Below are 24,420 nucleotides of genomic sequence, written 5' to 3'. Positions count from 1 at the left end.
GCGTGTAGCCGACAAACAAATTTGGAGCTTCCTCTTACTAACCTGAACGTACTTTTGTCACTGAACATGTCTTATTTTCCATTGTTTAGGTGTCCAATGCTGATAAATTTTCCAAAATTATAATTGTTTTTCTTCACTGCTTTTGTTAGCAAACCGGTGACGAATCGTTCTTGTTGAAACGTTCTGAAGGAGATCAGGATGTTTATTTTTGAGTTCTGTGACAGTTATGGATGAGTTCAACATTACTTCACGCCTGATGATGGTGTCACTCCTAGATGATGTATTTTTAGGAGCTCCAGAACCAGGTTTTCTTTCCGGAACAGTCCCCGAAGGCAACAATGCAGTCGACTGTTTCAATTGATGTCCCCTTTCTCATGTAACGTTAAAGCAAGAACTTTCTTCTGTTGTGTGAGTTTTTTTTTTGACTCATATTTTTCACTTCAATTTAGAATTTAACGATCTCAAAGTTTACTAAGTAAATAAAAAGAAGTTTGTGGCAAAAAGATTTTTTGTCTAATGCCATCTCTCTCTCTCACACACACACAAAAAGAAGTTTAACACTGAAAACTCGCACATGGCCAACTGTGTACAGTACAAACACGCAAAATAAACTAAACTAAGCGGTCAGTATTAGTAAACTACAGACAGACGCCGTCGCAAGTACGTTATCCTCTCTCCTTTCAAATGCCAAACAAGCGTAGATTTAGCTGTAGACAATAAATATTAAAAATATGTCAAATTCACAAACCTCACTCTGACATACGAGTTAGAAAACAAATGCGGAAGGTCGAAAAATTAACCAAACTTCGCATTCTTAACTTTAACCTATGTATTTTTAAAAGACGGCGATACCTGTCATGTCCAATTTTTGCCCATATTAAGCACAGGGCTAATATTAGTACCTTCTTCTCTATTATGTGATATATCTTGTATTCTTTAAATTTAATGTAGGACTGATTATATTAATTATGAACTTAGTTTTCTTTAGGTTCATTGTTATTGCATGTTTACTGCATTGATTTGCTCTATTTCCCAAGTGTTGTAGTGATTTAGACTGTTAACTAAAATAACGGAGTTATCCGGGAATCTTATGTTGTTCCTGCGTATTCTTTTTCTAATAATGGGAAACACCCAATACCGTTTAACTCATTTTTAACATCAATATTTTTCGTTTCGACGTTTTCGATCCTAACAACAGTAACTTAATTTTCAGCATTACAAACATTTACAAAATAATACTACATTTTATCAAAACTTCATGTATTTTATTTACATATTCATTTATTTATGTTACATGATATAACTAGATGATCTTTTTTAGAGTGACATCTTTTCATCTTGTAATTGTACACTGTACTTGAACTTTCGTGTATTAAGTAATCTCCAAAGGAAATATGTAAGTGGGTCAAAGCTGTTTGTACATATCAGTGAAATTCGTCATTCGTTATTCGATAAATATTGTGTGCCAAAAAAACATCACATTGATTACCATATGTTTTAGATATATTAGATAGTTTTATTGGTGAGAAAGAATCTGTAACTGTTTAGAATGTCCTTAGATATATTTTAAACATTAAAGATTTAAATATTAATTTATTTCAGTTAAATTTTCTTAGGAAATATGAGTATATTAATTATGGAATTAAAATTTTTAAACCTTTTTAACTTTCAAACAGATAGGTGATTAAAAAGTCATCAAGGGAGTTTAATATTCCAACCAACAATTTTCTTCCCTTGTAGTTTTAGTTAATTGATTGATTTTAACATAGGACCGTGACCTCATAAAGGATTTAGTTGCCGAGATACAGGGATTATAACGTTGAATTCAAAATTAAAATTTTGTCTTATTTAAAAGCGTGAACCCTCTCAACAAGTGCCCAAGATATGGCACTTGTATTTGGTATCTCGTTGATATTACCAATTTATTTACAGGAGGGAGAAAAAACAAAATTTTTATAAATGATGAAATGGTTTCTGGTGTGAGCACATATTCATGAATTCATGCGAAAAAAGGTTTTTATTAAAATTGAAAAAAAAAAGATTGGGCTACCGGTTTCGCTGTTTAAAAACTTTTACAGTATCTTCAGGCCCTCAAGAAACTAAGGATATCAGTACAAGTTGTATTCATACATCAGGCGTAAGATTAACTTTTTCATTTATGGTAATTTCTGGTGTCTTCGGTTCCAGCGTCATTTGTTCTTTCTCTTGATATAGTTTTCTTAGATACTCAATCCATGTCTCCTTTTCTATGTATTTTGCGTTCCTCTTTTGGTATCTCTGTTCTTATAAAGCGCTATATTTCCTTTTGCAGACTATAAAAACCATATCCCATTTCTTTTGAAAAGCGTCCCCAGTGAACATTGGTTATTTTTCTCACAAATGCTTGTGTTTCGTTTCTTATTGGCTTGTAATTATCGCATGCTTCTTGTATCTTGGTTGACATGCATTTCAGTTAAGCTTTTTTTTACAGTTTTCATTCTTCTTTACAATATACATTTTTTTCTTCTTCTGTACAAAACCCAGACAGTTCTTCGCCTTGGAAACGATTTGTTTTTATTTACTTTCTTAACTGAGGCTAAGATATTTACAACAAAAAGACTTAATTTTTGCCCAGCTTTCTTAAACCCCATCAGTTTCTGTGATATATATGCTTCGGCTTCTTTCTGTTAATCTTTTTTGAAATAAGTATCTTGTGGAGTCATTCTTTGATATTTCGAACTTTTATCTTTTCCGGTGTATTCTGGTTTTTGGTCCTTCTTCTTCAGCCTTAAGTAATCCAACTTTGGACATAGGCCTTCCCCAAATCAATTCAGTGTTTTCTATTTTGCGCCACTTGCTTCCAGTTGTGTCCTCCGATCTTCTTAATGTCATCAGCCCATCTCATTTGTGCTTCTCTGCTTCTCTTTCCTAACCATGGTCTCCATTGTTGTATTTCGTGGCTCCATATTTTATCCTTTAGTCGGGCATTGTGTCCTGCGAAGCTCCATTTTAATTTGGCAGCATGTTCTACTGCGTCTTTTACTTTGGTGTTGCTTCTAATCCAAGTCTCACTCTTGATCTTTCCATCGCTCTTTGTGCTTTTACTATTTTATCCATATTAGACTTGGTGAGTGTCCACGTCTGTGAACCATACGTGAGTATAGGGAGGATACACTGGTCGTAAATTCTGGTTTTCAAACATTGTTCTATTTTGTGCTTTTCGAGATCCAACTCAGTTTTCCAAATCCTGCCCATGCTAACCTTATTCTTCTGGTAATTTCGGCAGTTTGATTTTCTTTGTTAACTTTCATTATCTGTCCCAGGTAGATGTATTCGCTTACTGTTTCTAAATTTATGTCGTTCAACGTAATGTTCGGTGTATGTGTCATTATTTTTGTTTTTTTCAAGTTTATCCTAAGACCTACTTTTTCCGAAGCTTGAAATAGTTGCGTCATCATGGTCTGTAGTTCTTCGAAACTTGTAGCGAATATTAAAATGTCATCAGCGTATCTCAAATGACTCAGTTTTCTTCCATTAACATTTATTCTTTTATCTGCCCAGTTAATGTCTTTGAACACGTCTTCCAGTCCAAGTGTGAATAGCTTTGGTGAGATAACATCTCCCTGGCGAACTCGTCTGTTGATTGGTATAGCTTTGGTTTTCGCATCTATTTGTATTTTCATTGTAACTTTCTTGTAAATATTATGTATGAGCATTCTGTATCAGGAGTCTATCCTGCAGTTGTTCATAGCTCTCTCTATTGCCCAAAGTTCTATGGAGTCGAATGCCTTTTCATAATCAACGAAGCCAATGTATAAGTTCAAGTGATATTCAGTGAATATCACTGGTTTTTTGTTATCATATAATATTTATTATATATATATATATTATATATATATATATATGTATATTATATATATATATATATATATATATATATATATATATATATATATATATCTATACATATGTGTGTGTGTATGTGTATGTGTATGTATATGTGTGCGTGTTTTTATTCGGATTTTGGATAATACCAATTTATGATCGAAACATACGTGAGTCAAAAGACGGATGTACTTTAAAAGAACAGTTGATTTATCTTGAGTGTTTAAATAAAAGACCACAGCGACTTTCCAGTAGGTTTGAGGTTTGCATTCACTGAAATTTGTGCAAACAAAAATGTGAAAATTGAAATTTCCCGAACCATGTAGATATTTATTAAATAGCGACAAGATCAAATTGAATGGTAAAGAAATTTTAAATTCGAGAAAGTTTCGAGAGAACAACAATACATTATAAAACCTTTATCGATTTTTTTTACTAAATTTGGCAAAAGTTTGTTTATAATCAAGGGTCATATCGGTTAGTATTTTCCATTATTTATTTTAGCAGATAGATGTTCTTTTCTCGAATCATACTGGTATGATTTGGGGATGGAATTGATTTTGGTTTTTTTTTATTTGGATTTTTTGGTGACTTGTATTGTATCCTAAAGAAAAAAATGTAACGGGGAACAAATGGATTAGAGAGTGTTACTGTTCATTCATTCATTCAATTTAATTCATTTTTTCTCTGAGGTACACAAAATTAGGTCGAAATCACACTAAAACCAAAAAAAGATATTGAATACTTAGTACAGATGGTAATTTATCTCACTACCTCTTTAAAAATTAAATTTATTAAACAATACTAATAGTCCATTGAAATGTTACATTTTCTAGGCCTTAGCGTACATTTCTTAGAGGATGCAATTTAGTTTTTTATGTGTTGGAAGGGTAAGTATAAGGTTACGTTCAAGTTTGTCGGGTCGCCACCCTTGTCCCCCGGCCGCCATCTTGGAAAAAGGGTTGCAAAGGGGTTTCGCGCTGTATCTCCGTAAACTAGCAACCCGACAGAAAATTTTATCAGACATTATTTATAGCAAATTAAATTGTATATATTTTTATTGATATAACTTTTTATCGTTAAATGAAAAATAAAAAAGTTGTTAACAAAAATAACTTTTTTCTAGTCATTTTATAGCAATATTATACAAAGTTTTTCAAGGAATAATTTTCATTACAAATTTGTATTTCATTAATTTTTTTGGGTTTCACAGCGCTCCCAAGTTGACCGGCTTCTTGATTACTTATAAGAATACAATAAAATCGAACCATTAGACTTAGTTTTCTATTATATATATTTTTTATTCAAATCATTTTAAATCAATTTATCATTTTTATAACATTTCTATATTATTATTAATTTATTATTGACTCTTTCGGCCACCACAAAACTTACCCCACATCGTGCGCTTGCGCCGCAAGCGCCAAGTTTAATAATAGCACCGTACCAACATTATCCAAAGATAAATTTTTTGGTAATGAACAGAACAAAAAAAAACTTAATAGACCTTCTCAAAAGTGAGTTTTAGTGTCGACTAGGTTGAATCTGATGCAGACATAGTCATAATCCGTTGTGCGCTTGCTGCATTCGAAATATATGCGTCCTATTCGAGGACATTGACATTCTGAGCCCTGGTTCTAATTGAGATTTCGACTCAAAACATGTCGAAATTAATATGGCGACGTCGAAATGCGACTTTGCGAGCCTTGTGGATTTCAGCTGAACTAACCAAACGACGTCACTAATTTTCGATTTATCGAAATTAATTTCAATTTCAAGAAAGTGGTTGAAATTTCATTTCGAGTCGAAATTAATCTGACATGACTGGCTGGACTGGGAGAAGTGAACTTAGGTTCAGTTTAGGCAGTGTTGTGTTTTGATTCTTGCAAGGAAAACTGAGGCAAAAAGTATTAATATGGCTGCGTTTTACGGACATTTGCTGGTTTTGGAGGAATTAGAGAGGATAGATATCCGACGCTCACAACGGAGGATAAGAAGAATGTTACGGGATAATCAAAATCCTTTTTCATTAAGTGATGCTCAATTTAGGCAGCAATTCCGGCTTAATAAACAAGCTGCAAATTATTTGATAAGGGTATTAGAACCATATTTAGAGGAGGGTTATATTAACCTTAGTGGTTATAACTTAAGGATCTCCCACATCGCCTTTTTTCTTTCCTTGTCATCATGGCCAAGGTGTTTGCCCTTAGCAAAATCAGCATGGTCCTCCAAAAAAGCTACCATGATTTCCTTTTGCTCCACAGACAATTTAGTGCCATGATCACCGACAGCCTCTCCATCCATTTTCTTTCAATTCAAAATATAATTGAGAATGGCCACTATATGATTTAACAACTAAAACAAGAAAAAAAAGACGTTCACGTAACGTAAACCAGCCAATAAATAAGAGGGCCAACCCAAATTTTCAGCAGTGTCAAAATGATAAAGTACATATCCCCAGTTTTAACTACAATCGGAATGAATGAGGATCGCTAGCGATTGCGACTCTCATGACGTAGTCGCTTTTAAATTTCGACATCAAAATGAAATAGAATCAGGGCCCTGGTGTCGCTCACGGCATTAGAAAGAAAGCAGTACAATGTTGTGTGTCTAAAGTGTATACTTTTTTAAAACCTTTAAAAGGATGTAAGTCACATCAATTACACAGTCCATATATGGAGACAAGTATTTTATACTGTATATGGCGACGTCGTAATTATCCGTTTCTTCATGCTATTTGAGAATGCGATACATCACCAGCTTACAAGATTGGCAAACTTAAATTCATCAAAGTTTACAGAAACATCCTGAGTAAGCTAGCGGAACAGCATTATTTTTCAGTGAGAAAGTCGAGACTTCTTTGCTCACTGTCGTTGGCGACCATTTTTTCGTTTTTTTATATGGTGGAAATAAAGATGCTTCTCTGAGAGCATGGGATACAAATGATCCGATAAGAAAATGACCAAAAATACATTTAACTTATCATCATTTTCGCCAACACAAGATGTAGCCTGTTTCCACAGTCTTTATAATAAAGTTTATCACCAGGAAATACTGTGATCCTGAAGATTAGGACTGGAAAAAGCATGAAAAAATTTGGATACTCATCAAAACTTTCAAAACTTTCCGAATTTCTGAAACTAATTTTCTGCACATGCAAGGGAAGTTGTGGAAGTATGTGCAGTTACCCAAAAGCAGGCCTCAAATTCTCTGCATTCTTTCTCAATTGTTCTGGTGAAACATGCAGTAACATCATGGAAATATCAAAATTAATCGAAAAATTCGAAGTTGACTTGTCAAAATGTGCCAAAATGACAAGAATTCTCGCTCCCGTTCTTCCGCAAACATTCACCTTCGATACTGAATTAGATCCTGAACCGCAGCCTGGACCATCAAAGAAAATGAAAACACAATAGCTGGAAAACAACTTTTTAAATATATAATTATGTTCAATATTATGTCAACTGGAAGTTGTCCGTTGATTAGGCCTAATGGGATACTACTTAAAAAAGCGCCTACGAACTCTATCTCATAAGTGGTCAGGAAAAAGGTCGATAATAAATTAATAATAACATAAGAATGTTAACAAAAATGATAAATTACATGAATGAAAAATACACTCGCGATCATAAAATCCGGGTCACCTTGAAAATTTCAAGTTTCTGGAATATTTTTGCCTCTGGTGCAGTAATAACCTTTTTTTAGGCTAACGTATTTTTTATTTGTCATCAATGTTTGTTTTGAAAGAAAAAAAAACGGTTTTTTATTGTTTTTATTGCAAAAGCAGAAAACAAACCAAATTGTTGATAAAACAGGCATACGAAAAAAAATGGAAAATACAGTGGTAAAATGTCGTCGGTAAAATGATTTCAATGACTAATATCGTGTATTGCCTCCACTTGCTCTAATGACCTCTTGCATACGACGGGGCATACTCTCAATTTTTCTCCGGATTACATGTTGTGGTATGTTATTCCACTCTCTCACTAACAGATCCTTAAGCTCCTGTGCGTTTTTAGGAGGAGATGTTAGGGGTTGAATACGTTTTTTCAAATCGTCCCAGATATGTTCGATGGGATTCAGGTCCGGAGACCTAGCTGGCCAGGGTAACCTCGTAATTCCAACCTCGTCCAAGTATTGCATACTGATCGTGGCAACGTGTGTTCGCGCGTTGTTCTGCATAAAAACGACGTTTTCTTCAAGCCTTGCCATGGTATGCATAACATGTTCTTCCAGAATCTCCGTAATGTCCCTTCGTGCAGTTAAGGACCCATTTTCGATTAAGGGTAATTCTGTGCGGAAGTCGGAAGATACACCTCCTCAAGCCATGACCGAGCCTCCACCAAATAGCATTCTTGGAGCAATGCAAGCTTGTGAAAATCATTCACCGGTTCTCCTCCAAACTCTTACACGTCCATCGGATCCAGTTAGGCAGAAACGGGATTCATCTGAGAATAACTCTTTGCTCCAATCGTTAATTCCCAATGCGCGTATTGTCGAGCAAAAGCTAGTCGTGCAACTCGATGCGCCAGGCAAAGTGGCGGTCCTGTAGCCATTACCCGAGAAGATAGTCCAAAAGAACGAAATCTTCTCCTGACTGTTGCAACGCTAACATTGCGATTTCGTACTTCCTGTAGACGATTTCGATACATAATCGCAGTTGAGGTCCGGATTCTTAAAGCCTGAAATCATCATAATACGGTCGTCTCGTACCGTGGTCATTCTTCTTCGTCCAGAGCCAGGTTGTCTGGATAGCAAACTCTTCTCCTGATAGCGTTGAAGCACTCGTTGAACCGTACAAAGGCTTACGCCAACAGTTCTTGCGACTTGCCGTTGAGTGTGACCGTCTTTCACAAGAGCAACAATTTGTGCCATTTCAACAACAGTCAAGGGTATTTTTGGCAAAAAATAAACAATAATAAACACTAATAATGGCACTACTAAACACTAATGGTGGCAATAATAAACGTTTGTTCGTTGCGTTTGAACAGAAAGTGGAAGTACAAATGTGACATTTAAAACAAGCGGCAGTTACAGGTACCGTTCATTTTGGGAAGTGTGCACTTTTCCGCGAAATCGGCACTATTGAAATTCTTTGTTGCAAAGGAAACCGCTAAACCGACAACAATTCTCAGAAACATGCATTAGTTTGTATTTGTGTTATTATTATTTACGATAAAGCTCGTTAAAAATGAAATATCGGTGATTTTCAAGGTGACCCGGATTTTATGATCGCGAGTGTATATTATAGAAAACTAAGCCTAATGGTTTGTTTTTATCGTGTTCATAAGAGTATTCAAGAACCAGGTCAACTTCGGAGTGCTGTAAAACAAAGAGAATTTGTTCTAGAGAAATAAAATTGCGTCCTCTCAAAAATTCAACCCTAATAGGTAAAGTATTCAACTTTTCAATGGATTTAAAATACGTAAACAAAGAGTAAGGATAAGACAAATATGTATGGAAAATACACGATAAAAAAATAAAAGTAATTTATCTTTACGTAAATGAAAACAGCTTTTGATAATTGACCTATCTTCAACAATAATATTATGAATGTGACATAATGGGTTATATCACGATCTTCCTGAAAGAAAGCTTCATATTTTTATTATTTTTAAAATATATATCCTCTTTCTAATTTGATGATTCAACCAAGTAATAAAAATACAATAATTTGGTACTTCTTAAATGAAATATGTATTTAAAAATGAACGTTTCAGTAATTTGTCTGTAGCACATGGCTAATACTCATTATTATTTATGAAGGAAATTAATTATGTAACGAGGAAAAGTAAAGTAGAAATTTATTAAAGCGTAATACAATAATTCACAAACAATGCCTTCCTTCTTGGCCTAAATACGAGGGTAAGGTAAAAATTACTTAGTCTACTACCCTTTTTTCGTCTTTATAGAGGGAGGTCTGGAATTTTCAAAAGACATTTCAGTCCAGGACGCCGCTTGACTGACATTAAGGCTGACATCACTTCCGAAGCACTACCTCCATTCGTCCACAGACTGTCGGTAAGGAGGTTCCCTGTCTCTCCCGTCACTCCCAGACGGGCTTTCCTCCTTCCCCACAGTCTGACACACAGTCTAACTTACACAGTCTAACTCATACAGTCTGACTCACTCTTCTACCTTCAACTTCTAGCATCTTTTCCTCTTACCTTTTTCGTTGGTTCAGCTGTCTTTCTTCCTTTTCTTTTTTCTTGATCACTTCACGGGTGTAGTTGTGTACACTAGTCCAACCTGCTTTATTTTCATTCATTCTCTCAATCATTTATCTCACTGTAACAAAATTTACACCTGTCTCTTTTTACCTTCTGTTCCTTTCTACTATCCATCTGTTGCACTCTAACATCGTTTGTGTCACAGTGTCCGAGTGTCAGTGTCAGTGTGACAGTCTGGCAAATGTACGATTCTTTGCATTAGCAGAAGAAAATCCACCGGCAAATAGCTACATGGAAGGTACAGTCTCTCGAAGCTACTAGACTTTATAAAAAGGATCAGGCTAGAGAATGTTATCTAGGACTAGAGGACCACAATAGATCTGAAAGGATCGCAGTGGAATAGGCCAAAAGGCCACCTCTCTAAATATAATCTAATCTAGTGTCCGAGTGCCCACAGTACAGGCATTCTGTACTGTCCACATACATCTGTGTCAGCCTTTCCGAATCTAGAGAGGTAGGCCCTAAAACACCCTTGTCCTGTGAGCACCTGCGTTAGGAAATAATCCAGTCGCCTGTGACCAGTCCGTTGTTCCATTCTCTTTGAAATCTTTCAATTTATCTTTCAATTTATCTTTCCTTTTCCTGTCTTGTCTCGGCCATAGTAAGGTTTGGGTCTCTTCTCTCATAAAGCTCTTTTCTTTCCACCGCCAAAACATGCAACTGAACACATCCAGTGTTGGTCCACAAGGCTGCCGCAGACACAGTCCTGTAGGCGCATGCCAGTCACAAACAGAGTTGGTCTGTCCACTCGTATTACGAGCCTCCTATAGGCCGATATCTCTACCGAGCCGCTCTATACTGGTGCCGCGTAGAGGACGATTGACTGTGCAACATTGTGTAAGGCCCTCCTTCTTTGGAATTTGGGTCCCCCAATGTTGAGCATCATTCTTCCCAACGCAGCCGCAGTATTCGCAGCTTTTCGTGCCACCCCAGCACGTGCTCCCCCTTTTCCATTCTGGTGCAACGTCACTCCTAGGTACTTTACGTGTTTCTTGGGTGTTAGACATGCCTCCGCACATTGTAATTCCAGACTTTGCTGTTCCTTTTCCTCTTCAGAATAATGGCTTCGGTTTTCTCAGCCGCAAGTTTTGGTCCGTGCTGCGTTCTTCATACCTTTACGACGCCGCCTGCGTTCCGAACCCGGTATTTGAGATCTGGCTCATCCCGGGCCACTACCTATACAGCGAGGTCATTCGCGAATGCGAAGGGGGTTGTACCCTCTCCGTATTCACAGTTCATAACTCCATCATATACCAGGTTCCATAGCGTCGGGCCCAAGACAGATCCCTGCGGAACCCCGGTTGACTTGGCCTACTGCCTAGATGGACCTACTTCCATACTTCCAGCAATATTACTGTTTTGTTGACATTTGTAGGTTTTAATTTATGCACATTGCATAAATGTTACATATCAATACGATGCTTTAAAATGAATTTTATTTAACATCTAAATCTGTCCCTTTTTGATTTTCCAACACTGACCCATAAGTTTCATACATTTTAGGTATATAATCAATGGGTTTGTATTGTTATTTTTATGTGAACAGGGTGGACTCTTTGAAAAATAATATCTTAAAACTACATTATAACAGGAGCGGATATTATTTAGAGTGATTTCAGTTTGACCACTTTACCTGCAGATTAGTGAAGATTTGCATTTGTACAGAGCTGCCAGTTGCAAACAGATAAAAAATATAGTTCTTAACAATTCAGTTCTATAGATCTTTTAAGATATTTTCTAAACCGTTGTTCTCAATTAGATTTATTCCTGTGTAATATTGTTTGTCCCTTTTATAGTGGGTTGAGTTAGATTAAGTTAATATATCAATAATTAATATTAATACAGTAATTACGGAATGATTAGATACGTTTGTGAAGTAAAAAAACTCATTTTTTATCTTGGAACGAGAATTTTTTACTTTACTCTCGTATTATTACAGCTAGAAGGAACAGAAACTATTATTTCAATTGCAACACACTTAAATGCTCGAAAGCCATTATTATGATGTGTAGTGTAGTTGGATGCATGCATGCAGTGTGCATGCAGAGTATATACGTTTGTATACAGACAACAGAATAGAAAATAATAAACGGATGCCACTTCAAGAGTTTCCTTCCTTTTGAATCGATAACGTTTGAATAAAACAGCTGACTACGATTAACTTTTCTGACGTCACCGTGTCTTTAACCATTTAGGAATGAACAATCGTTGTGGTTAGTTTATTGTCATTGTTCGGAAGTTCCAAAAAAGATCGAGTCTAAATTTAAGTATTGTTTCATAGATATTGATTATGATTATTTAAGTCCGACATTTAATTTAATGGCGTTTTAAAATAATTTTCATAATTCCCAAAATAGTAGTATTGATATACTGCTGTGGTATCTAGTCTTGTCTAACCGTCTCGACATGTTTGCTTTGGCCTTCATATTTTAATCTCGCTAGGAACAATAAGATTGAACGTTTTTTATTACCCTGTAATTCGAGCTAAGAATGTTTCTTTTAAAAATCTTTTGTAGTCGATAATTATAATTTTATTTGTCTTTATCTTATTTGAACTATTTAGTTACTTAATCTTCAAACGTACTGTTATATGACAAATTTCATAGAAAATATCCACTTTTTTGAAGCCAAAAACATTGTTCTGAAGCTATTTTCTTGTGGCATTTTAAAGTAATTACTATTTAAATGGGAATAAGCCACAATTAAAGGTTAAAGTAAGTGTATTGACTTTCGACTTCCGAAGTGGATCGTAGCGATCGTACATATTATTAAATTTATCTGACTTGGCCCATTGTTAAGACCTTGTGCCTCACCGGGCCTTTTATACTATTATCGGTTAACTCAGGATGTTTATATTTGGTAATAATTGAAGTCAACCATTTACTGCTAAACAAACTTTACGTAATACGAAGATTTATATAACTGTACGAGTATCGGATGTAACGGCTACTGTGACACAGCAGATTAAGCAGGTTTGGAAGCATAGCAAGAAGCATTAAATACTGCTACTCCTGCAATTTACGAAAATAACTATGGATGTGTGAAAATCGCATCGAAGAAATTAACCCAGTTATCACTTACAATCCAAGGTAATATATTGTTCTGAAGCTATTCTCTTGTGACATTTTAAAGTAATTACTATTTAAATTGGAATAACCCACAAATAAAGGTTAAAGTAAGTTTATTGACGTTTCAATTTATACTTCGAAAATCGTTCTCAAAATACAAACATTAGTAAATTAAACAAATTCTGATTTTGTTACTTGGTGAAAAATTCTTCTAATTTAATTTTATCTGACTTATTTAGATTGACAATTCAGACATACATTATACATTTTAAAGTAGACGACTTTAAAATAAAATTGCCAATATTGCTGAGTTGCGTTCCTGGGACGATTTTACTTGTAAGATAGTTCATTCGATTATATGAAATCAACTTTAACTTGAAAATATCCGCCAGAAAAAATCATAGCATGTAATTCGTCTTTAAAAAGATAACCACATGCCATGATGACAGTAAAATTCGCCTGTTAGTGATTTCATAGTAAAAAGAAAATAGGAAATAGGTTTCATAGGAAAAATTACAAGATACCTTGTTAGTTTAAAATGGCAAAAAATGCCCAAAAATTTCGCCCGACACGCTTCAGATTTGTTCAAAGGGGATATTTTTGAACAAGAATCCGCAAAGAAACCGAATCATAAATATTTTTCATACGGGAGCAGTCTCACAACATCGACCAAGTAGAAACCTGATTTGTATAATGCAGTATTTTGAGATGGCTTTATAACTGCTAACTGATGATGGTCTAATAATCGTTAATTAATATAACTTTATTAGCCTTTTTTCATGTCTTATAATTATAGACATATTAAAGTAATTCGCTTGCTAAAGTTGCCTTGAAACTGAATATGCTTTCTCTATTTTCTTAGTAAATTTTGTAAAACTTAAGACAATTATTTTTTAAAATCCAGTCTGTCAGTGTGATCTACATTTATTTCTTGTTTTTAATTCCATTTCCTCAAGGCGTATTACTTAACTTACTTTATGGAAATTTCTTGATAACTACATTTTGATTTGCCGTATCTAATTCAAAATAAGACAAATTATTAGTGCTACGATTAGTGTTGGATTATAGCCTTAATATATGTAAATAATTAATAAGGAAATGTATTTAATTTGTATAAATGTATTAATGTTTTTAGTTTAAAATATAGGTAGATCTACACATGAAAAGAAGAGATATATGTATGTAATCAATTTAAAACTGTTTCTTGGGAATTATATTTTAATGTCTAATGTTTGACAGCAGCTATGCTAATACCTATCTATTAGTTGGATCATAATATATTAGATACAAATATAAACATACGACTCAAAATAATCCATATGAAAATGAGGCCCAAAATAAAACTAGTGAAAGAAAACAACATCCAGGAAAAAGTAAAAACAGAAATTAATAAGAAGTTTGTGAAAATAGTTAAAAACCTAACTAACGGCGTAGAAGAACAGTGGAACGAAATAAAGTCATCTATTACCATACTTTCGCATAAAAATCTTAAATCAAAAAAGAAAAGAAGTAAAAATGGATGACAGATAAAATATTGCAGATGATGGAAGAGCGAAGGAAATTAAGAGGTAGAAATGTCAATGACTACAAAAAGTTGCATAAGAATATACTAGGGGAAATAAAGAAAGATTTATTGCCATAATTTAAGTAGGAATGGCGTATCTCTGATGTATAGACTTTAAAATTTGGAAAATGAAACATTTATATAATTTAAAATTTGGAAAATTTCTAAGAAAATGGATTGTAGAGACTAATCTAAGTCTAAGATTAACTGACTCATTTTAAAAACTTGTTAAATCTATATCCAGTGAAATGTTTGTAAATAAAACAGCACAAGAAGAAGAACGCTGATGGGAAGAATCATCTACCGTTGATTTATAAGTGTCTTTTCTCAATCAGCGTTAAAGATCTCTATTTAGCGGTATTTTCCCTCACAATATGTGGTTTTAAACTCAAGTCTTTATATGTCTAGACGGAAATATTGCCGTAATAAAGTTCCAAAAAGAATATCTAAAGAGGCCAGACGCACGCAGTGGTCGACTATTCCTTTTAATAACTGATTGTCTCTTATTTGGTGTGACATTGACGTCATTAAAACATAAATTTTTAATAAGTGCATATGTTTAGTGTGTACATTTTAGTCAGCAAGAATTATTGATGTAATTTTTTAAGTAATTAAGTGGAAACATATGGATTGAAAACTTTATTTAGTTTTATCCACATTCCTAAATGTAAATATACAACAATACCAGATTTATGTCGTTAAAAAAGATGCCTAAGTTTAGAATGCTATCCATAGCAACGTAACTTGGCTAGAAATATTTAGTACTAGTCGTAAGGTCTGTGAATCTAATGTCAATGAAATTATCAGAACTCATAAAAAATGGCCCAAATGGCCAAAATCAGGTTAGGTTAGCATTTGTGGGAAACGTTTTGCAAAGGTTGTAATCAAAACGCAACGCAAATCAAGAAATTTGATTACTGAAGAGTGTGCTTAAATAATGGTTTTGCACGAAGAAGTTTGGAGTTACAGACGTTTAAAGGAATGGTTCGGCGTACACGATACATCGATCTCAAGATTAATGGAACGGCACAGAGAGACCGATAGTCACTTTAGACGTCCAGGAGAAGATCGACATTGTGTAACAACGCCTGTTTAAGACCGTTTTTACGACTTCGCACCTTAATACAACGACTTCTAACTACCAGAAGCTTACAATCCCAACTTAAAGATGTTCATAATGTTCGAATCAGCTGTGAAAATGTTCGCTAATGCTTCAAGGAAGGTAATTTAGTAAATCGTATCCCTGCCAGAGATCCAAACTTGATCGTACTCATCGCAGAGTGCGTTTAGAACTTGCACGAAATCATATCCATTGGTTATAGGCTAACTGGAATATAGTGCTGTTTACAGATGGCAGTAGATTTTGTTTTTACAATTTTGATAAGCGAATTCGTGTATACCGACGTCAGAACGAACGGTAAGCGCATATGCGAGGAGCGACGTTTCTCTGAGGAAGGACGGTATTAGGTGGAGGGTTGGTTATGGTCTGGGGTGGCGTCTTTTTAACGGGTCGTATATACTTGGTGGCGTTGAATAACGGTACCATCAACTCTGACCGATATACCGTTGATGTTCTTTAAGACCATGTTGTGGCATTTGCCTCTTATATTAGCGAAAATTTTGTTCTAATGCATGATAATGCACGACAGCGTGTTGCAAATATACTAGGAAATTATCTAGAGGATGTTGGAATCGACGTTATGTGATGGCCAGCGAATAGTGCTGATCTTAATCCTATAGATAATGTTTGGGATTTGCTTGGTAGACGTCTGCGGAATTCTCCTAATTAACCAAACGTTCTGCAGGAACTGGAACAATGCCCTGTCCAAATTTGGAATGAACTAGATGAAAATATTTTTAGACCGTTTATTTCTATTATAAATCGTCGATGCCAAGCTGTCCTTCTTGCAGGGGTCTACAATTTTTTTAAATATTATTCGTACAACGTACGTTATAGAATAGTAGAGGAAAGATGAATAGAAACTCTGAAAATATATGTTTTTGTTCCGTCTGGAGATAACAGAGGAAATGTTGCTTCCTCATTAAGAAAGAAGACATTAAAAAAGAATAACTATAAGATTTGGTTCCCAAAAATAATAAATGAAAAAAAATTCATGTTAAGCAAAAGTAAAGAATAAGAGGCTACGAGAATTCATGACTGCCAAACATAAGCCAATATATGACATTCAAGCCAAACAACTTAAGTAGCATGGTTATATTTGAAAAGTACGTAGGGGAATCAAGTAGAAAAGAGATTTTGGAAGAGTACGAGTGAATGGACAGAGGATAGTGGCGACTGAACATAGAACTCATAAAAACAGAATACAGTGTTTCTTAACCTGTTCATGTCTAATCAATTAGTGTAAATACACTAGATTTTGTAGAATTATTGTTAAATGAAACTGTAATTTTGGAACTAACGTTAATTAATTTTAAGTCGTAAACTGAACAGATACACTGCCTGGAGAAATTACAGGATGGATCGAGTAGCTCTGCAGTTACCATAGCCCCTCCCAAGTCTTCAATAAAAGTTGAGGGTAACTGGAGGTTAGCAACCTACCAATCGTAAAAACGAATACTGCTCAAAGAAACAATGTGAAGCATCGGAACCGCATTGATAATGTGAAGACAACCACGGCAAGAAATAAGTACAAGAGAAAAAAATATCAAAAACAAAGATGACATTTACCAGGTGGAACATTAGATTACTCTACACAAGAGACCAAGAAATAACCCAAGCGCTGAAAGAGAAACAAATAAACATATGCGATCTACAATAAACAAAAAAAAAAAAGGAAAAGTACAATCAAACTTAGGTGAATATATACTAATCTGCAGTGGAGTCGCAAAAGAAAACAGAATCAAAGAAGTCAGGTCTTATTAATACCCCAAAAATACCAAAATTAGATCAAAGGGTGTCGATACGTATCAGAAATATGGCACAGAAAATAAAAAGCCTGAGACAATAACAAGGGAAACACTTTATGACAAATCACAAGTCAGGGGGAAGATAATAGATAATACTGGGAGATCACTCGAATAGTAGCAAAAACACAACGAGAATGTTAAAGACCAAAAAGAAGAACGCCCCACTGTTTCTTATTATTAGTAATTCTCTTTGATAGAAGAACTTCATATAATAGTTGTTTTAAAAATGTTATCACAACTTAACTTCATCTGTTAATGTTATCACAACTTAACTTTTATACGGTTTCTTTACCTGTTCGATGTTTGTCTCATAGTTTATAGTATTTGCATATATTTTGGTATGTTGAAGGTCAATAAACTTTATAAAATGGCAATTAAACAAGTTATAAATTCCGTTATATTTGCAGAAATTTAAACAACAGCATTCAAATAGACCAAGCCCATAAAAATGCAAATCAAAATATTTGTAAGTCTGACAAATATTGATAATTACTTCTACAAAATTAAACCTACTAAAAACGCACTCTATAAAAAGAATTTATAGTATGTTCGTTAAGAACAGTAGTAATGAATAAAGGAGAAATATAAAAAACAAAAAATGTTTAAATCGTGTGATTAAATAATAATCACACAATCCATCTTTATGTTACTGGAAAAATAATTGATTTAATTATCTATGCTGCAAATTCTCTCATTTCAGGTACAAAATAGGATCTATTAAACACCTGTATTTTAATCCTTTCATTTTCAAATGCAATTGTTGCAATATCTGGATTAGATATATCTACATGACATCTACGTTAATGCCACTTACGTCTGAAAAATTATAAATTAAGCTTCTTAAATGCCTACATAGCTATGCAGTTGTCCTATATTTGTCGCATTTTTGGACTAGTAATTATTAGCAGACATGTACATAAGAATAGAAAATATGTAGTAACTATTTTAATAACACTCATTCAACCGTACAATGCTTTAATTTATTGTGCGAATGCTACCTGGAACAGGAAAAGAATATCGTTTCAGATGTTGGCGATAACAAAGCAGAACGAAAGTAATGAATCATTTATTCACTCGCAACGACGAAATAATTGTTTAGGGAGTGTGTTTAACATGCTACTGTAATATGGAAATAAAAATACTTGCAGTTTTTAACTTTTTTCTAATTTGATTCAATATAAGCCTGATTTAATAGAATATTAGGCATATCAGTTTTATATTATTGTAAGGAGTGACAACAAAAACTGCAGACTATCAAACTTTTTGTCTGCTCCCACAATGTTGTTAATGGTTTCAAATGTCGTTAATTTTCTAAAATTATCTGAAACAGATTTTTGTTGTGTGTGTGTAAATTTCAGGTATTTTATCTTTTATCATCCCCAACGAGAAAATAATAATATACGACATACAGAAACATTCTGAAACTGTTTTTTTATGGTATGCCTTGTTGCATTCACAGGAAATTTTATAATGACAGGCGCTAGGGGCACTGCCCCTCATCCCACTAACTTACTCAATGTAGTAGATATCTCCTACAATTTATTTTGAATGAATTTTTCTTTATTTAAAAAGCTAATAAATGTATTTAAATGAATTTTTCTTTATTCTTATTTAAAGAGTTAATAAATGTTTATTCTTTATCTCTTGTCCACTTAGCGCTTTGTTTTCATTTACGCAATGCGCGAACGTACTACTGATCTGGCAGACGACGCTCCAAAACCTATAGATTCATTCTATCCGATGGACAATTCTTCCAGCGACCAGCCCAGTGATGTCAAGTTAGAAAATTATCGGTCGGTAGATAATGAATTGCCATGTCCGAAATAATATACTTAAATGCAGGTAGTAACTGGTAGTATTTCCATTAACAATCTTATGTACTTAGCCAGGGACCGCAGGGACACTGCCCGAGATATTTAGTTTTCGGTCTGTAAGTATACAATTCTCAATTTTGAAATTAATATTGTCGATATCCGATAGGGAAACAATTATTAATAGTGTAAGCTTTATTAAGACAAACACTTTGGACTTAGAAGAACGTTTGAATATAAAACAATTAGGACCTCCTAGACCACAATAATTGGACATAATTCAGGCGGGACAAAGTGGTAATGGAACTTTTAATTGAAAATTCAACGAGAAACATTATTTGCTAGCAGACCGGTTATGCGGTTGTGAAGAGACAAATCGCTTCTATTGTTTTAAGTGTGTATTATTTTCACCTCAAGTGGACGAGGCTTGGACTATCCGGGGTGTAAATGATATTAAACATCTTTCAGAGAAAATCAAAAACATAGCATTAGATCTAAACATATCCATCATTGTATTGAATACCAATTATTAGGGACAGTAAATATTTAATCACAGTTAGATTCGGATTTTAGAAGATCAATAAAAGAACATAACGAGATAATGGCCAAAAACAGGTATGTTTTAAATATAATATTCGAGTGCAATAAATTTGGCAGAGAGTTTGAATTAGCTATAAGAGGTCACGATGAAAGTGATATCTACGAATCCTGGAGTATCTCGGGGACTTATCAATTTAATGGGAGAACTTGACACTATTTTGTAAAAACATTTAACCGAAAATAATACAACCTTTTTGGGAACTTCAAAAACTATTCAAAACAACCTGTTGGATTCAATGTTATATGCCGCTCGTGGATTAATAAGCAAAGAGGTAGAAATGGCTCCTTATGTCGTAATCGAGTATGCTCATTTTATCCATTGTTATGCACATCAGTTCAATTTAATTGTCTCGAAGGCAGCTTCTTAACATAAAATGATAAAAGTCTTTTTTGCTAACTTAGCTTGGTTTTAGTCCTTCCTTCCTCGTTCTCCGAAACGTACGAATGTACTGCACAATGTTGTAAAGAAACGTCTCTCCCGAGGATCGGATACTTACTGGACATTCAACAGCCGAGCTGTAATCATCACCTTCAGTCACAAAGACGATCCCAGGCAATGTTTTAAAGAAATCATTCAAAAGGAACGAGACACTCAAACCGTTCAACAAACTTCGGGCTTATTTATGTTATTAAAAGATAAAATGTTTTTATACTCCCTAAACTTCTTTAATAACATTACGCCACGCGTTGAGATTTTTTATAATCAACTGCAAATGAAAGTGGTAGACGCTGCAAAAATTTAAATATTTATACAAGAATTTTAAAATCAAATTCAAACTATCAGAGATAAGACAATAATTGACGACAATAGTCAAAGCTTTTCGGCAGGAAAAAGGACACCCACTAAAATAACAACGTGACGGCGAAGGAAATGTGTGATCTAATAAGGGTCACTACTGAGGATCAACTTTCATTCGCGGCCCATTTAACTCTTGCGGACTATTCGATCCCAAATTATTTCCTGAATACAACTTTACTTTTCCCGAAGCAAAACTAAAAATTACTTTGTAAGATTATCCATTTGTGGATGCAACCAAATTAAAATCCGAGTTATGTGTACTATTCGCTAGGACTGACTTTGGAACGGCGAGTGGTCCTGTGCCATTGCTTTAGGTGTTTGTTAAAAACAATCTTACAAATTTATTTTCAGAGTCCATAAAACTAATTAACATTGCATGCACACCTCCTATGACAACAGTAGAAGCAGGGAGATCCTTTTTAACTCTAAAAAAGATAAAAAAATTTCTGCGGAATACGATGTCAGAAGTAGGACTCAATGCCGTAGTAATGCTATCCATTAAAAACAATTATTATCCAATTGCCACAAATTTAATGAACTTGTCATTGACCATTTTGCAAGCCAGAAAACACGTCGCATTGAACATTATAAATTCTATGTCTAAAATATAATAGTGATAATTAGAAACTGTTTAGTTTAGGGTATAAGACAATTTTTTATATTGGAGTGGTGATGTGCTTGGAAGTATTGTAAACCCCTATCTACTAATAAATCAGGACAATTCAGTAGAATCCTTAGGTATATGGGTAAGTTTACTGTGAAAATGTATCTAGCAATATTTATCTTTTAATAACATTTTTTGGTTGTTCATAATCTCTTATTTGCAGCTCAAAATAATAGTGCCTCACCGATAATTTTACTCACGAGCTGCCACTGCTTGTAGTTAAGTTTTATGGCCCTATAGTTTGTACGTTGTTGAATCCGTTGTTTTTCAGACACAATCTAAGATGTTGCTTCTGCTTTTAACGTCCATAATTATATTACAAAAACCTATTAGTCAACTGAATTTTTCCTGAAAATTTTCCTAAGAATACTGCACTCGAGAATTTACAACAAAATAGAAGTACAACTAAGTGAAACACAATTTGGTTTTAGAAACAACCTTGGAACCAGAGAAGCACTCTTCAGTTTGCAGGTCATGGTTCAAAGATATAGGGATATCGAACAATCAGTATACATGTGTTATATTCGAAAAGGCCTTTGACCGAGTACACCATGACAAACTTATAGGTGTCTTGCAACAAGTGGGAATTGATGACGAGACCTCCCTATTATCAGAAAACCTGCAACGACTTATAAACAGGGTAACCGAAGCATGTGATAAATAGGGGCTAAAACTTAATCCTTCTAAGACAAAACTTATGGTTGTCAGCAAAACGGAGTTACAACCAACGAACATCAGAGCGTATGGAATAGAGTTAGAAAGAGTCCACAATATTACCTATTTGGGCGCAAACGATAACGATAACCATGATATAAATAAAGAAATAAGAATACGCATTGAAAAAACCAGAGCCGCCTTCTATAAATTAAAGAAAATTCTAATTAACAGAGATATTAGTTAAACCTTAAAATCAGATTAATACGCTGCTACATATTCTCCACATTGCTGTATGGTATGGAGAGCCGGACCCTTACAGAGACATTAATGAAAAAATTGGAGGCCTTTGAGATGTGGATTTATCGACGAGTATTGCGGATAAGTTGGGTTGATCGAATAAGAAATGAAATAGTTTTACATCGAATGAAAAAGAGCACAGAAATAACAAAAACCATAAAAATTCGAAAGGTACAATATTTCGGTTATGTAATGAGACATCCAGAGAGGTATAACCTTCTACACCTCATAATACAGGGTAAGATCGCCGGAAGGAGACGTCCAGGCCGAAGAAGAACATCCTGGCTCCGAAATCTCCGAGAATGGTATCAAGAGACCACCGCTAATTTATTTAGAGCCGCCGTAAACAAAGTTAATATTGCCAATATTATCGCCAACGTCCGATAATCGGACAGGGTACTGAAAGAAGAAAATTAGTCAACGTTATGCTGTTTTTTTTCTAAAAGTGACTGCAGATTATTCTGTCCAACCGCTTTAGCTTCTATTCACATTTGAATTGCTCGATTGGGCAAATATTTCGTATGTTATTTTGGTCACAACTGCTGTCACTGTCTTTGCGCTTGTTCTATAGATTTTCTGACAAACTTTTCTTTAATAGGTTATGAAAGTATTTATTCTTTTTGGCAACTCTCAAACAATCTTTATGTATGTAGTTTCATCCGGTGCTACTTTCTTCTACTTTCGTTTTCATTTCACTAACATCAATTATCCCAATTTCATTTCTAGTATTACTTTTCCAAAATACCATAATTTATTTTTATCGAAAGCGTCCACTAACTGGAGATAAAAAACATCATTTGACAGAACCACCCATAATTGGAGTTTACTATAATTCTTTTGTCCTTTGTCCTTTCTACTTATCTCTTGCAATACTCACATACATTTGGAGTGATCTCCTTTGAGAACCGCACCTCCCATCTCTACACTTTTACCTTTTCTTTTTTATCTCATTGTAGATTGCAAGACGCTATCCGTATTTCACTATCCTGTAATGTTTTCTTTGAGATATCTCGCGATATCAGAAATGTTTTTGCTTCCCGTAACATTTTAGCACATGAGATTCCATAATTTCAGTTTAATTTTTTTATTTAATTCCGGATTATTGTTTTTAAATATTTATCTTATTTTTGGATGCCTATTTATACACTACCAATGAACCAATGAAATAAAGTCCAATATTAACTAGAACCAGCTTATACTTTTTTTTGTTCAGGCCAGGATCTCTACAATAAGAACTATATTGACATTTTTGTCTTTATCCTGTCAATATGAGGTGGGGTAAGTACGTACCAAACGGGTATGTAGGTACTTTATTTCTAATAATTGTATTATAATCTACCGTAACAAATCAAACCGTTTACAAGATAGCCTACATTTAAAATGTCCCCTTTAAAAAACCCAGTTTGTAAACCTTCAACCTTCATAAGAAAGAAATCGAGATGCCACAATTCATACAAATAACAATAACCTTTTTATAGGTGTTATAAAGTACGCAAAATATTTGTATAGTGGCCTTTGTTGAATATTCGGTGAGGGCGTTTAGTTATTTAAGAATTCAAAAATTGCTGTTTGCGATGAATATGTATGAAGATTGTGTACACAAAGAATCTCGGTTTATTTTTTGTTAAGGCCACCCACACAGAAATGAGCAAGCTATTAATACAGATCGGTGTGTTTGTATACAAGGATTATTTTTATATGGTTTATGGGCAAAATAAACTAAGGACGCGCTTTGAAAAGTAAGGGGATATAAGGGGTTTTATGTTTCTGTATCAAAAATTGTGTTTATATTGGATCAAGCCACAATTAATTGTAATGAAAATTACATTTTTAAGTAACTAATGTTTGACGTTTCGATTTCCATTCCGGAAATCGTTTTTAAGAAAAGATTTACCTGTGATCCGTTTTACCACAAGAATGGTGGTAAAAAGGGTCTAT

At 34.3% G+C, this 24,420-nt stretch overlaps 1 protein-coding gene across 1 annotated transcript in view; it reads right to left on the bottom strand.

Annotated features, from left to right (window-relative positions):
• pigs (GAS2-like protein pickled eggs) overlaps positions 1 to 24,420 on the bottom strand; it is a 316,569-nt gene that overhangs the window by 112,708 nt on the left and 179,441 nt on the right. The window lies entirely within an intron of this gene.

The sequence above is a fragment of the Diabrotica undecimpunctata genome, chromosome 3 (assembly GCF_040954645.1).
Source record: "Diabrotica undecimpunctata isolate CICGRU chromosome 3, icDiaUnde3, whole genome shotgun sequence".
Taxonomy (NCBI): domain Eukaryota; kingdom Metazoa; phylum Arthropoda; class Insecta; order Coleoptera; family Chrysomelidae; genus Diabrotica; species Diabrotica undecimpunctata.
Note: the sequence above shows the minus strand (reverse complement) of the source record. Positions and strands in the feature narration are given on the sequence as shown.